Here is a 15,846-nt window from a genome sequence, read left to right as displayed (position 1 = left end):
CTCCTCATGCGTAGGGTTCGCTGATCGCACTCTGTATGTCTGCTCGATTCAGGACAATAAACCAAACCTTGATTTTCCACAATTCCTCACCGGCGCGGTGACGGCCCTCGTCGAAGTGATCATCGCCATACTGTTCTCTCACAAATATGCAATGTGAACATCGTCGCCAGTGAGGTACTAAATTTAGAGCAAGTGTTTATTTTACGTGTTTTATTTTTAATTGGAATATTTCTCACTAGAAAGCCGCAGTTAGCCGCGTCCTTTCGAAAACTAGGATTTTTGAGTTTGGTTTTATCATTTGCAGCAGACTAGGTACTTAGAACTAACGGCATGTAGCTGGTAATCCCACTTTCAGATCAACCATGTAACACATTCTTAAACTTAAACGCTTAGTACATATGCACGCTCTGCTACTGATCAGCTGATGTTTGATCAAAATCTTCTGCCAAGATTTAACAACCATTAATGTGATTTTGAGTGCTATGACAAAACTATGAGATTCTTTATGAACCAGGCCCAAACGGTACTTGGGAAGAAGAATTACGTTCGCCATTTTATTGTTATTAAGAAGCAGTTGTTTGTCCCATTTACGAATAGAAATATCAACTCAACTGCTGCATATAGTTGCGGTATAATGCTTTCAAATGGCCCTGATAAAATATTCTCCAGATTCTGTTGCGCCGGTTGACACCGATAGTATACAAGGGTTCGTAGGGGATTATCAAGTGGGCTTTATGAGAGCTCGAACCACTACGGATGTAACAAAAATGTCGGAAATAAAGCGCACCCACGCATCACATCTTCATTCATTTCAAAGCAGCATACCATACAATCGATCGAGATTAGCTAAGGGTAGATAATGCACGAACACGGTTTTCCGGATAAACTGACGCGATTGATCAGAACAGCATTAGATCGAGTGATGTGTTGTGAACTAATCAGTAAATGAACAGCGGCCAGGTTTACTTCTGAATGTGGGTATATGTCAAAATACTTTTGTGATTTCAAGTGGGACTCGGGGTAAAAATTTACCAAATGTGATTGTTGCGTTGTTCAGAAAGTGCGTTTATTCCATTTAAGAATAAGGCCAGTACGGAGATCTCTGATAATTAATATATGAATGTTTCTGGGATTCATCCCTATTTATCACAGCTGTCACAAATATTTCCGAAAAAGTCGGATTGATTGAGTCGGTCAGGGGGGTAGTAAGGGGATGTAAGCAGGATACCAGATCCGATTGTATGCCGAAGGACCACTATAATGATTACGGGTAATAATAGAAGTGCTTAGGTAGTAGATGAGAAAATTAGGTCAATTCGTGTCGTGTGTTCGAGTCTCAGCTGGGCGATGCTGCTAGATAGAGTCAGTAGGATTTTTGCACTGGCCCCGTGACCTGGCTCTGATAGCCGCGGGGTCTGTCGATGGGGAGGGGTCGAGTCTTAGAGAGACGTTTAAGCCACAGCTTTACTGCACTAGCTCTTCGGTCTCGAGGGTTGGAAGGCGGGTGCGTCTATATTTGCTCCGAAATTTGTCTTTCCTATTAGTTTATTTGTGGTTGCTAGTGTTGGAAAATTGATGGCGGGCGCGCGGTTGAGGACCGGGGCTGACGAATCTTCCACTTCTTCACTATATTACATTTTGCAACTCAAGTAGTACAAAAACTCCAAAGCACATTTACAAATTCGATCTATTATTTTTCTTCTCATCATCATCATTATATTTAAAATATGACATTCCGGCCTTTGGCAGAGAGATCTTAGAGTCAGTTCGTGGAGTCCACGCAAGGCCGGAACTCCTCCGCCTGCGGGCATAGGCGTGACGGCTATGCTTGGGGCTCTGCCTGTGTTTTAATGGGCGACATTCCCTGTCTCGTCAGGTAGAACTGATGTTTGAGGTCTCCCTGATACTTTGTTGATATCACAAAAGGGCCCAGCGCAGAGTTTTATACGCTATTAAGCGACCAGTTAGATAACCCGAAAAAAAGGAAAAAAAGGAATGATATTTATTTATTTATATTATTATCTTCAACTTTGAGTTGTACAGACAATTTGTTTTAGTCTAATAGTTGTATCCTACGCTTATAAATAGTTTTGCTAATGTCGAAATCGTACACTTCACTAGTATCATTGAAGACACGGCAGCACATGGCCCACGGTTCGTTGTACCCGTAGTTTGTACGATGAGAAGGCTGCCACAGAAGGGAATGATTCCGGAGTTGCCTTCGGGGGACACGGATGTTCACTTGGTTTAAAAGAGAGCTGCAATCAACATCTCCGTTTAGTAGTCCGAAAACAAAAAGTCTTTGCAATAATTTCCGTCTCGCAGCTAACGAATGCAGGTCGATCAGTTTACAGCGTTCCCCATAGGCTGGTAGATTTATAGGATCATCCCAGGGCAGAAAACGCAGAGCGTATCTCAGGAAATTTTTTTGGATAGCCTCTAATCTATTGATATGCACAGCATGGTATGGAGCCCATACAACAACAGCGTATTCCAGAATGCTGCGGACAAGTGCACAGTACAACGATTTAAGTGCGTATATATCCTGGAATGCTTTAGTGTTTCTTTTCACGAAACCTAGAATTGCGAAAGCCTTAGCTGTTATTGTAGAGATGTGATCATTGAACCTGGCTTTACAATCAATAGTAACGCCCAAATCCTTGATAGCCTGTACTCGACGTAAATGGTTTTGCCCGATAGTGTAATCGTTTTGCAGGGGGTCGCGTAGACGGCTAAAAGATATGACGCAACATTTCGTGACGTTAACTTCCATGCCGTTCAGAGTGCACCATCGTGAGAGAGAATTAATATCGCCTTGAAGAGCGCACCCATCAAGTGCGGACTTAAAAATTTAACATCACTTTTAGTGAGGAGGCGATCCGATGAGCGGAAATTGAAACAAGAGATACGGTTTTCTACAAATGTATTTAACTAACTCCGCACTCATTACGCAAACTGTCCCAGGTATTCTCTAGGTCAACGGCGATGCCATCTGCTGCCACCGTTGCGTATGACCACATGCCGAGACAAACGCACGCCCCATTAGAGGGCGCCTGCCGTATCGAATGAGATCAAGATCAGGTGCTATTTTTATCGTACCGCGACAGTATGTGTGTGCTTCGTGTGTCGTGCCCTCAGAAATATTTTCTTCGGGGCGTGACGAGCATCGGCATGTCAACCCTTTAGCTTATTATTATTCGGCAAGAATCGTACGGAAAACTCCTCATGCGTAGGGTTCGCTGATCGCACTCTGTATGTCTGCTCGATTCAGGACAATAAACCAAACCTTGATTTTCCACAATTCCTCACCGGCGCGGTGACGGCCCTCGTCGAAGTGATCATCGCCATACTGTTCTCTCACAAATATGCAATGTGAACATCGTCGCCAGTGAGGTACTAAATTTAGAGCAAGTGTTTATTTTACGTGTTTTATTTTTAATTGGAATATTTCTCACTAGAAAGCCGCAGTTAGCCGCGTCCTTTCGAAAACTAGGATTTTTGAGTTTGGTTTTATCATTTGCAGCAGACTAGGTACTTAGAACTAACGGCATGTAGCTGGTAATCCCACTTTCAGATCAACCATGTAACACATTCTTAAACTTAAACGCTTAGTACATATGCACGCTCTGCTACTGATCAGCTGATGTTTGATCAAAATCTTCTGCCAAGATTTAACAACCATTAATGTGATTTTGAGTGCTATGACAAAACTATGAGATTCTTTATGAACCAGGCCCAAACGGTACTTGGGAAGAAGAATTACGTTCGCCATTTTATTGTTATTAAGAAGCAGTTGTTTGTCCCATTTACGAATAGAAATATCAACTCAACTGCTGCATATAGTTGCGGTATAATGCTTTCAAATGGCCCTGATAAAATATTCTCCAGATTCTGTTGCGCCGGTTGACACCGATAGTATACAAGGGTTCGTAGGGGATTATCAAGTGGGCTTTATGAGAGCTCGAACCACTACGGATGTAACAAAAATGTCGGAAATAAAGCGCACCCACGCATCACATCTTCATTCATTTCAAAGCAGCATACCATACAATCGATCGAGATTAGCTAAGGGTAGATAATGCACGAACACGGTTTTCCGGATAAACTGACGCGATTGATCAGAACAGCATTAGATCGAGTGATGTGTTGTGAACTAATCAGTAAATGAACAGCGGCCAGGTTTACTTCTGAATGTGGGTATATGTCAAAATACTTTTGTGATTTCAAGTGGGACTCGGGGTAAAAATTTACCAAATGTGATTGTTGCGTTGTTCAGAAAGTGCGTTTATTCCATTTAAGAATAAGGCCAGTACGGAGATCTCTGATAATTAATATATGAATGTTTCTGGGATTCATCCCTATTTATCACAGCTGTCACAAATATTTCCGAAAAAGTCGGATTGATTGAGTCGGTCAGGGGGGTAGTAAGGGGATGTAAGCAGGATACCAGATCCGATTGTATGCCGAAGGACCACTATAATGATTACGGGTAATAATAGAAGTGCTTAGGTAGTAGATGAGAAAATTAGGTCAATTCGTGTCGTGTGTTCGAGTCTCAGCTGGGCGATGCTGCTAGATAGAGTCAGTAGGATTTTTGCACTGGCCCCGTGACCTGGCTCTGATAGCCGCGGGGTCTGTCGATGGGGAGGGGTCGAGTCTTAGAGAGACGTTTAAGCCACAGCTTTACTGCACTAGCTCTTCGGTCTCGAGGGTTGGAAGGCGGGTGCGTCTATATTTGCTCCGAAATTTGTCTTTCCTATTAGTTTATTTGTGGTTGCTAGTGTTGGAAAATTGATGGCGGGCGCGCGGTTGAGGACCGGGGCTGACGAATCTTCCACTTCTTCACTATATTACATTTTGCAACTCAAGTAGTACAAAAACTCCAAAGCACATTTACAAATTCGATCTATTATTTTTCTTCTCATCATCATCATTATATTTAAAATATGACATTCCGGCCTTTGGCAGAGAGATCTTAGAGTCAGTTCGTGGAGTCCACGCAAGGCCGGAACTCCTCCGCCTGCGGGCATAGGCGTGACGGCTATGCTTGGGGCTCTGCCTGTGTTTTAATGGGCGACATTCCCTGTCTCGTCAGGTAGAACTGATGTTTGAGGTCTCCCTGATACTTTGTTGATATCACAAAAGGGCCCAGCGCAGAGTTTTATACGCTATTAAGCGACCAGTTAGATAACCCGAAAAAAAGGAAAAAAAGGAATGATATTTATTTATTTATATTATTATCTTCAACTTTGAGTTGTACAGACAATTTGTTTTAGTCTAATAGTTGTATCCTACGCTTATAAATAGTTTTGCTAATGTCGAAATCGTACACTTCACTAGTATCATTGAAGACACGGCAGCACATGGCCCACGGTCAGGGATGCCACATATAATTCTGTGTTTTTTGTTGGAAAAATCTGGCAATCTGTACAGCAAGGAAAAAATATCTGTGCAAAAATCTGTTCAATGCAAAACAATGAGAGTGAAAAAGACGGAGTACCATTTTGCTAACTATTTCCGTCTCTTTCACTCTCGTGTAAAAGCTCAAAAATCTGTTTAATCTGTGTAATTTGGTGAAAATCTGTATTCTATGCATGCAGATTCTGTACAAGCGATTTATTTCAAATATCTGTTAAACACAGAATAATCTGTGCATGTGGCAACCCTGCTTGCAACATGGATCTGCAAGTTTCTCAATTTTCTGGATGGCGCGGAGACGGCATACCAATACGGCGAATGATGATGACATGCCCACCCCACAATAGGTGAAGTGATCGAAGACAAAGATGGCATCACAACGGAGGTTATTAAGATGGACCTATCCCGATTGGCTACCTGTCTGGGAGTAAAATGCCCAATATCAAGAACGACGACAAGTTGGAATATGAGAACTATCGAGCGATCACCATTCTCCACGCCGCCAATTAAGTGCTTTTTCAAATCATCTTTTGGCATCTTAAATTAGTTTTGTGGCGATCGACAAAGGACCAAATCGTTGTGCTGCGACAGATCCAGAAAACTGGCACGAATACCAAGTTCCTATATTCATACATTTCAAGGCCGACAAATGCGCGCCTCCCACGGACGGTAACCGTTGACGGCGACGGACTAGAAGTGGTAGAGGAGTTCGTGTATTTGGGATCGCTGGTGACCGCGGACAACAACACTAGTAAGAAGATCCAGCGGCGCATCCAAGCGGGAAATCGGGCCTACTTTGCCCTTCGTAAAACGCTACGATCAGGAAGCATACGCCGCCGCACGAAGCTAACAATGTACAAAACCATTATTAGACCGGTAGTTCTTTATGGACTTGAAGGTGTGACGCTGCTTTCGAAGGACATACGCGCCCTTGCCGTGTTTGAGCGGAAAGTGCTGCGGACGATATTTGGCGGAGTACAAACTGAAAGCGGAGAGTGGCGGAGGCGTATGAATCACGAGCTACAGACACTGCTTGGGGAGACTCCCATCGTACATCTAGCGAAAGTCTAGCGACACGTCGTAAGGATGCCGGACGACAGTGCGACGAAAATAGTCCTCTTCAACAACCCCACCGGCACCAGGAACAGGGGGCCCAACGTGCACGATGGCTCGACCAGGTCGAAGGCGATTTGCGACTTCTGAGACGATTAGGAAATTGGCGACGAGTGGCCTAAGACCGAGTTGAATGGAGACGAGTGCTTGAAACAGCACGAGCCACCCCGGCTCTATGCTGCTGCAGAAGAAGAAGAAGAAGGGTTTTAACATGCAGGGCACGATCTTCAATAGATCTGGCCAATTTATTTGTTTCGCTGGTGACGTGGGCATTGTCGGAAGAACGTGAATACGTCTAAAACCAAGCATTTGTTAGTAGAAGGCATCGAGCGTGACCGAGCTCGCATAGGCAATAGCGTTGTAGTCGACGGGGACGAGTTCGAGGATTAGTGCTCGAATTTGTATACCATGGGTCGTTGATGACGTCAGATAAAAACTGCAGCAGAGAAATACGAAGATGTATTCTTGCCGGAAGGCGTACTTACTATGGACTCCACAAGACCCTAAGGTGTGGGAAGCTTTACCCACAGACAAACAGATGGGACAGTCGCGTTGAATCCAGTATCCTTTCAAAAATCGCTTTTCTTTTCAAAAAAGCTTGCTTCGCAACACGGCCACACCGCGGCGCTTGAGTTTTGCTTCAAGTATTCAATATAAAACCATGGAAATGTAAAAACCCTACAGTATCGGATCGGGCACCTCAGGGTGTCATTTGTTAAATCGTACTGGTTCAGAGCCCACGTCACTGAATCGTGCTGCGGAAATAAACCTTCTTCGACGTCTCTGTGCTTTTGTGGGCAGGTTTTCTGCGGAGTCGATGCACCCTTCACCTTTTTTATCATCACCTAGTAGGTACTTCTACAGGGGTTTGAATCCGCATCACGGGGTAGCTATTGGAAACGGGATTGGCCCTCGCGACAGTAGCTTCCGTCGATCATTATTGTACCGTATAGCTTGATGGTCGTTATGCGCTCTTGGATACTCTCCAGCCCGTGTTAGCCGACAACGTTGGGCTGCAGTAGGTGATGTTTGATTGTTGTACCGCTCTACAGTAGGCACTAACGCAATCCTTGTTTGCTAGAGTTACGTCCAGCTTGGACAATGCTTCCAGCAAGCTTTGCATCCTAGAGGTAGTATTGCTTCTATCCCACTCGACTGTCCAGGTATTAAAGTCAGCTTCAATAACAACTTTCGGCTTTCGGCCTTCAACCCGTTAATTCGTCAGTAAGCTTATCTAACAACCTGTCAAACTGCTCTAGTGATCACCTGAATGGGGCATAGCAACTGCAGATGTAGACGCTATTGACTACAGCGCTCACGTATTCTTTATGTTCGGTCAATACCACATCTTGAATGAAGTATCTGTCCATGACAGCGATCGCTGCCATTCGACCCTAGTCCGTCACCCAGTTACCGTTGCCCCAAAGGACACGGTTGCCAAAGCAGTTGCTACGCCATATCACAGTGATAGGGTAATCAACGTATTTTGGATCCCTTCCAAATTATGTACAGCTGCTGATGGGGTCCAAAATAGGTTGATTACCCTAGAGGTCAATCTTTATAGCCCTTTTGAAGGCCGAGTACATAAGCCCTCCTCACCACAGCACCTACTCAGCTTAGAGTGATCGGGAAGTTTGCACTTACTCACCCAATTGCCCAAGTAACATTTTTGTTGTATAATAGCTTATTAAGCACTTGTTCTACGGTAATTAGTTGTACAACAGTTTAATAAGCTATTATACAACAAAAATGTTACTTGGGTGCCGAAGCCCATGCACTTAAAACAGTGTTCTATACACTGTTTTCTACAAGTCCCTTGTACTTCAAACTTTGGAGCGTTCGGTCCTTTTTATGCTTGAGAAGCATTTTTCCCACTTGGGTTGTGTGGATTTTTATGACGTAGGCCCGCGCTCTAGTAGCATGGGGTTCGTCTTTACCTTGCAAAGTAGGACAGCGTACGACAGTTTGCCTATCAGATTCATCACGATCGCGTCGCCGTTCTTGTGGGCCTTCTTCAGATTTACAGCCACGGCTTTTATGGACTACTTGGTAGCCGCCTTTTGTTTAACAACCCGTGAATACGACCCGACTACGACTAAAACATGATATCAAGATCGTCATCGGGGATTTCAATGTTCAGGTCGGCCAGAAGCAGTAACATAAACTGGTGATTGGAGGGTTCAGTGCACGCCCGCTGACCAACGAAATGGACCTAAGACTTATCGACTTTGTCGCCTCCAAGAACAGGGCGGTACGTAAAATCTTCTTCCAGCACGGACTCCTACACAAGTACACAAGGAGGTCACCAAATCAGAGAGAATCACAGATCGGTCACGTTTTGATCGACTATCGGTACTTCTCAGACATTATCGACGTCAGATCCTATCGCAGCACTAACGTAGACTCGGACCGCTGCCTAGTGATGGTTATGATGCGCCCAAAACTCTCCGTTGTAAAGAACATACGGTACCGACGCCAGCCTTGGTTAGGTCTCGCGCAGCTGAAAGAACCAGACGTCGCCGCAAATTACGCGCATCCATTCGAAGCTGCGCTACCGGAAGAGGACGAGCTGGACAAAGCCCCTCTCGAAAACTGTAACTGGAACACCAGCAAAACAGCTATCAGCAGTGTATCGGAGAGTTATCTCGGGTATATGGCACGGAATTAGCGGAACGATTGGTTTGACGATGAAGATAGAAGGGTGATGGATGAAAAGAACGCTGAGTGGGCGACCAACATGCGCAGTGCCATATGTCAGAACGTGGAAAGACACAAACAGAAGAAGATGCAACGATATCTTCCGGGAAAAAAGCGCTACCTGGAAGAGTAGGAATATGCTGCATGGACCGGCTGCATCGTTCTCAGGGAACGCAAAACTACTGCAAAAACTGAACAGATCCCGCAAAGACTTTGTGCCGCGAGTAGAAATGTATCGGAATAAGAATGGCACTATTCTGACGGACAATCGTGAGCTGACCGATAGGTGGAAGCAGCACTTCGATGAACACCGCTCAAGCGGAGAACCACGGCGGCGGGAAAACGATTTTGTCGGTGCTACAGGCGTGGAGGAGGTGTCAGCCCCAACCATAGGTGAAGTTAGGGAGGTCATCCTGCAGCTAAAGAACAATAAACCAGCTGGAAAAGAAGGCATCGAAGAGGAGCTTGTTAAAAAGGTAACAAGAAGAGCTGGCCGTTTGTATGCACCTGTTAATTGTTAGAATTTGGGATACGAAACACCTACCGGAAGAGTGAAAAGATGGGGTTATCTGCCCGATCTACAAAAAGGGCTACAAGTTGGACCGTGAGAACTATCGAGCGATCACCGTTCTCAACGTCGCCTACAAAGTGCTGTCCCGAATCATTTTCCTCTGACTATCACCAATTGTGAACAGATTCATGGAAACTTGTCAAGCCGACTTCGTCGAAGATCGGTCAAATGTTTACATTGCGGCAGATCCTCCAAATGGGCCGTGAATACAAAATTCTCACGCACCGTTCGTTGTTCGTTGGCTTCAAAACGGCATATGATACCATCGACCGGAAAGAGCTATGGAAAATCATGGATGAGAACAGCTTGCCCAGGGAGCCCATGAAACTGATTCAATCTACGATGGATGGTACACAGTGCTGTGTTCGGATGTGGGTGGATTGTAAAGTTTATTCGAATCACACAGAGAGATTCATCAAGGTGATGATCTCTCATGCCTGCTGTTCAACATGGCGCTATCTGGTATTATGAACCTAGCGGATATCAACACGCGAGCACGATCTTCAACAAATCTAGTCAATTCATCTGCTTTACCGATGACATGGATATTATCGGCAGAACATCTCTAGCGGTGGCTGAACAGTACACCAATACACAAAAGCGCGAAGCCGAAAAGCAGAATTGTATGTGTTTGTGTTGTCAAATTCTCATATCCACCGCTTCCTGTTCCTTCACTTTCCTTCCAGTTTCCAGCCACAAACGATGATACCTGATATATACGATTCAATTAGGTAATACATTAAGTAAAACATTGCTTTACTCATTACAACTGCAATATTTGATAGGAGTGCCATTTAGTTAACAAGAAAATTAAGAGAAAATTCCATTTAATTCTACTACAACTTGTATTATTATTTCTCGTTGATTCATTGATTCTACTAAGACTCTCGAAAATAATTATTGAGTCAATTACTATAACAGTACTTAGTACAGTGGTTCACAGTGTCCCCAATTTCTCATATTTTGTTTGTATACCACCCAGAACTGATAATAAAATATAGCACAGAGAAACCTATATCACTATGCAATAGTAGATCGCCATAAACAGATAGGTTCCATTGACAGGCATGAATCATATTTCAACCGGCTGGAGATAGGTACATCTACGCCGTAGCAGTTCGCAATGCATTCTGAACGTCAGCAATATTTCCTTGCGTCCTGAAAGCGACAACTGTTTTTCTAGTGACATCGTACCACTCATTTACACAACGATTTTTATTTTTCGCGAGTGCATTACCCACCGCTAAACGCCCGCATCCCTCCTCCAGCAATACCATCGAACACAGGGTCCACGGCTGAGACTGCTTGGTCGGCTTCGGACAACAGCAGCGTGCCAAGTCGAAGATAACAAGCGCAGTGAAAGTGCTAATGGTGTTAATTCGATCGCGGCCATCGGTTAATTCGATTCTACCCGTCTTCCCCGCATGTTTCCTTTCGGTCGACCGACCGACCAACCGACCAGCACCGGCAGGCCGGCAGTGGCAATCACTGTGCAGCAGTTTGATAAACGATCCGAAAAGTGACACACGACCGAGTGGTGGCGGCGGCGGTATATTTGCACATGGAAGGATTATGGGTGTCATTATTTTGCGCTTACGCCCGCTCTGCTTGACTTGCGAGGTTAATGTGAAATGAGCTGGGTGCGAAAAAAAAATCCGATCGCACTCGCTGCACTGCACTGCCGGCCGGGGTGATCTCATTCGAGGAGTGTTGTATCTTTTTCTGCTGGATTAAATTCGTTGCTAAAGTTATTTTATTGTTCATTTGAATTATATTTGGTCTTATAAAATTTCAAAGGGATGGTTATAAATTCTTTTAGCAAAAATATGTTTGTACGGGCAAAAAACAACTCAGCGTTAATAAATTCCTAAGATGGAGTAAACAGTGGCTCGGTGGATGTCGGTCTCACTCAACTAGGACAAAAATGTGATAAGAAAAGTAACGAATGTAAAACGTTGCAGATAAAAACCGACTGGAGCGTGTGATAAAATGATTCTAATGTGCTTTCAATGCTAAGCCCTGGACTCTCACAAATGAACTTGGTTCTGATTTGTCGGTTGGAAATTGTCGGTAAAATAAATATTACAGCAATTAAGCATAAAAGTAACTTTGATTATATTGAATTAATGCAATGTCTAATAACGAGTCCACGTGCTTTTCATGCCATTGCAATGAGTCAGTATTGTAATCAGTGTTATTGATTGGCAGTAAAACATTATACTAATAAACGTAACGACCCCGAACTTTTCTGCGCTAACAACCGTTTTTGCCCTTCATTCCTACGGCGGTGGTACCGTGCGCGAGAGAATTTATATGTCGTATTTGTAACTGGTGTAAAATGAAATAAATACAAGCCTCCTGCAGACCACCATCGTCTGCACATCCCAACGAAAATGAAAATCGACCGCGGTGAAGATGCGGTACAAAACGAGTCCACCACGCTCGGTGGCTGTCAGTTTGGTAGGTTAAAAATAGTTCCGCCTCACGTTCGAACAGATTATCCCATCGCCATCGTCCGTAAGCATGACCCAGCAGAGCAGAGGAATGGGAAAATTTACTAACACAAACGTGCGAGTGTGTTTCGGTGCCGGAAAATCGCAACCGTTCGGTACAAGTAGTTTTCAGCGTCATGTGGGCGAGCAGCGGGCAATATGGAACGATGATCATGAAAAGTGTCAGTGGCCGCCACCTGTCAAACAAATGAAGATCAACCTGTGCCGCAGTACACTGTTCCAGTGATGGGATAGACAACGTAAATAGTTGTGTCTTAGGTCTGACTAATAGGATAATCGAGCGGAACGTTCCAGTTCCGGCGCTTTCAAAACGAAATGGGCTACAAGTCGTGTAAAATCGCAGTGAAGTTTTCGAACGCACACACAGTTACTTTTAAACTATAAATAGTGTTTAGCATCATGAATGTTTACTACAAAGCAACATTAAGAAATGGGTTAAGGTCAATAGACGATTCTGCTTTGGCAATCTGGCCAAAAAAATTTAATATTTGGTAGTCGGCTACAGAAAACTTGTAGCTGCAACAAATCAAGTCGACATTCTTATCTGCAGGAAACACCAAGAAACAGATATTACAGCATTTTATCGATAAATATAATGTTATCAAAATAGATAAAATTTGGTAGAATACGTATATAAATAAGGAGTGTATTGAATAGTAACCTTAAACATTCGATACATGATTACTCATAAATATGTGCACATTGGATGACGTGACTTCACAGATTGTTTTGTTTAAGTAAATGTCAAATATACATTTACATGCTAATTGTTGACTTTCACATAATGGTTTTCAAAATACCGCGAAAAAGAAACAAATAAAATATGTTCTATGAAATATGAAACAAAAGTTGGCCCTTGAATCTATATTGTGGAAATGATGCATTTTTACCCGGCTCAGCACGTTCTACACCTCCATGGTGACAAGGAATTGTACCGCAATTTGCCTTCTGCTTGTCTTGAAATCATTTTCCACAATCCGCAAAATTTGATGGCCAATCGCTGACGCCACTTACTGATGAGACTAAGGCCTCGTTAAATACAACGTTCCTTCTCGGAAGCGACGCATGGTGCGTTGTCCCTGAATTAAAATTATTGTGCAACAAAACGAACACTTCTGGATTTGTGTTCACTTACTCGCATTAGGTAGCCGATGATCAGAAAATCTACAACCATCTACTCCTGCTGGGCTGTCGTATTGCTGCACAATTAGCGAAAGGTGAATGTCCGTGAGTCCTTCCGAAAAATACATTTTAATACTTTCGGAAACATCCCAGAGGCAGTCGAGAAGTCAGTTTCGAAACGGCTTTCCATATGCGTCTAATCATGTCCATCGCACGCGGTGATCAAGTGCGCTATGCGTGATGTATGACTTCGAGCAGTTTTCAGACACTAATTCAACATCCAAAACCTCACGTTCAAAATGAAATTGCAACGAAACTAAAAGCGATAGACGTTTTACGTCAAAGAACGAGTTGTAGAACGGTACTAGAGCTTCTAATTCGTAAATAGCTTTTATCAGTTTAATCACACATTTTTAGGAGAAATTCTATAAAACGTCTTGAGAAACACTTCTTTCAATGCTTCTTGTTTCTAAAAAGTTACTAAATCTCATGAAGTAGTAGGTTTAAAAGCAATTTTTAGTACAAAATTTCAGCTTGCCAATGAAAGCAACAGAATTGAGCTAGCATAGTTTTTGTACCAGAATTAATTTAAGTTAAAACGAACCGAAAACTAAAAATGTTTAATAACTCTGTAACCATTGAGATTTGGCCATATGTGTAGAAGGATTCTTTTTCGTCATTTGTGATACTCTATCACCCCCTGAAATATCTGCACTAAGCTACCTAACATCCTATATAGTGAAGTCAACGTCGAGTAAGCATAACGGTGATTGGACAAGGGATGGAAAATAAGACAGTACATAGAACAAAGATAGCAGTACTGAATTTAAAACAGTAGAGCAGCGAAATAAGAAAATTAATTTGAGCTGCAAAATAAATCAGAAAGAAGGCTATAGTGAAAGCCGAAAATTACAGAGAGTTTTGAATGAAGATAGGATAGGCGTGTAAAGAAACATAAACGACCAGAACGGAGAACGACACGGGATCAAAATTTTCTCCAAACATTCGCCTGGTGCATATTAATTGATAGCCAACCCAGAGGGCTTGTTGTTGAAGAAACGAGAAAGAGAACGATGTCCTTCTGCGTCCATAATTTTGGCTGGTCTTCCACTAACTTGCTTGCGAATAGTTGTTGGGCATCTTAGGATATGGTAAACAGTCGAAGTCGCAACATATTTGCTTTTTAAATGTTGTACCGTATACTTTTTGCCAAGATTTCTGTTGCAGTTCGTTGAAGTGTACAACGCGCTTCCGGAATACTTCTTGTTTCGATGCCGTTTTTAGTAAACAAAACAAAAAATATTAACAAAAAGAGGAGATTGAGAGCTAACACATACGTACTCTCATTTCTCTCTGAGCTCGTTTGCGGCGTCAGAGATGGCGCAATGCATCAAGATAGGCTTGCAATGCGGAACACACGGGTTCAAATCCAGCACCGGTAGGTGTTAGTTAGAATTATTATATGGTCTATCTTAATCGCATGAACCGAGTTTACAGAAGTTATGAGGAGGCGGAAGTAGAAAATAGAAAAGAATAAAAATAGAGACTTTAAGCTATTTTATAAATCTTTTGCAAAGTTTCTTTAGAAGCTGTTTAGCGCTCTATGCAGCGAACTCAAGGTAACTTTGAAGTTCGATTAATCACAGGTAAAACTGCTTAGCAAGCTATAGATCCATAGACATAAAGCTTATTAACCTTCCTTAGAGACCATTATCCGAACTCTTAGTTACTTTTAAGTTGCAGGTTGAATTTTTAAGCTGCGTGTTGAACTTTCATGTTGCTACAGATATTAGGGGACTTTATTGAGGACGAAGTTCGGTTTACAAATGTAGTGTCTGGTTGTTCAGCAAGAAAGTTCTGCGGAACTAATTTTGAACCAACTATGAACTTCCAGGTTCATTCCTTAACACTACATATACCAGCTGTTTAGTCATTCTGACTGCTACCGGTACAAATGTCAATAACATAAAAATATATTTGTTTTTAATCTATATAAAGTAACATTAGGTATATAAAATGTTCTCTCTACTAAAAGCTACCAAAGCCATAACATTATTTCTGAAAGCGAATGTAATATGTTGCAGGAATTTTAAGTTAAAATTGCACGACCAGTCAAAATTACTGGTTTGATATATCTAGTGTTAAGTAAAATTCAAACTTTTGGTTGCTTGGGAAGCGCTAGGACTGGGATCGCGTACTTGCGAAGGCGGAGAATTGCTTCGAATGGCACGATACAAGAAGCTTCTTCAATACGATTAACGGAATCACCGGACCGTGCCAACTCCTGTTATGTGCAACAACAAGGAGAGAACCTGATTACCGAAAGATCAGAGGTGGCTAGGCGTTGAAAACTACATTTCGATGCATTATTGAATGGTGAAGAAGATGGAGCATTTAACAAAAAGAGGATAA

The 15,846-nt window shown here is 42.8% G+C and overlaps 1 protein-coding gene across 1 annotated transcript in view; it reads right to left on the bottom strand.

The window, feature by feature from the left end:
- Positions 1-15,846, bottom strand: part of LOC128738194 (PDZ and LIM domain protein Zasp) — a 195,230-nt gene that overhangs the window by 149,993 nt on the left and 29,391 nt on the right. The gene's annotated exons all lie outside the window — the stretch shown is intronic.

The sequence above is a fragment of the Sabethes cyaneus genome, chromosome 2 (assembly GCF_943734655.1).
Source record: "Sabethes cyaneus chromosome 2, idSabCyanKW18_F2, whole genome shotgun sequence".
NCBI lineage: Eukaryota > Metazoa > Arthropoda > Insecta > Diptera > Culicidae > Sabethes > Sabethes cyaneus.
Note: the sequence above shows the minus strand (reverse complement) of the source record. Positions and strands in the feature narration are given on the sequence as shown.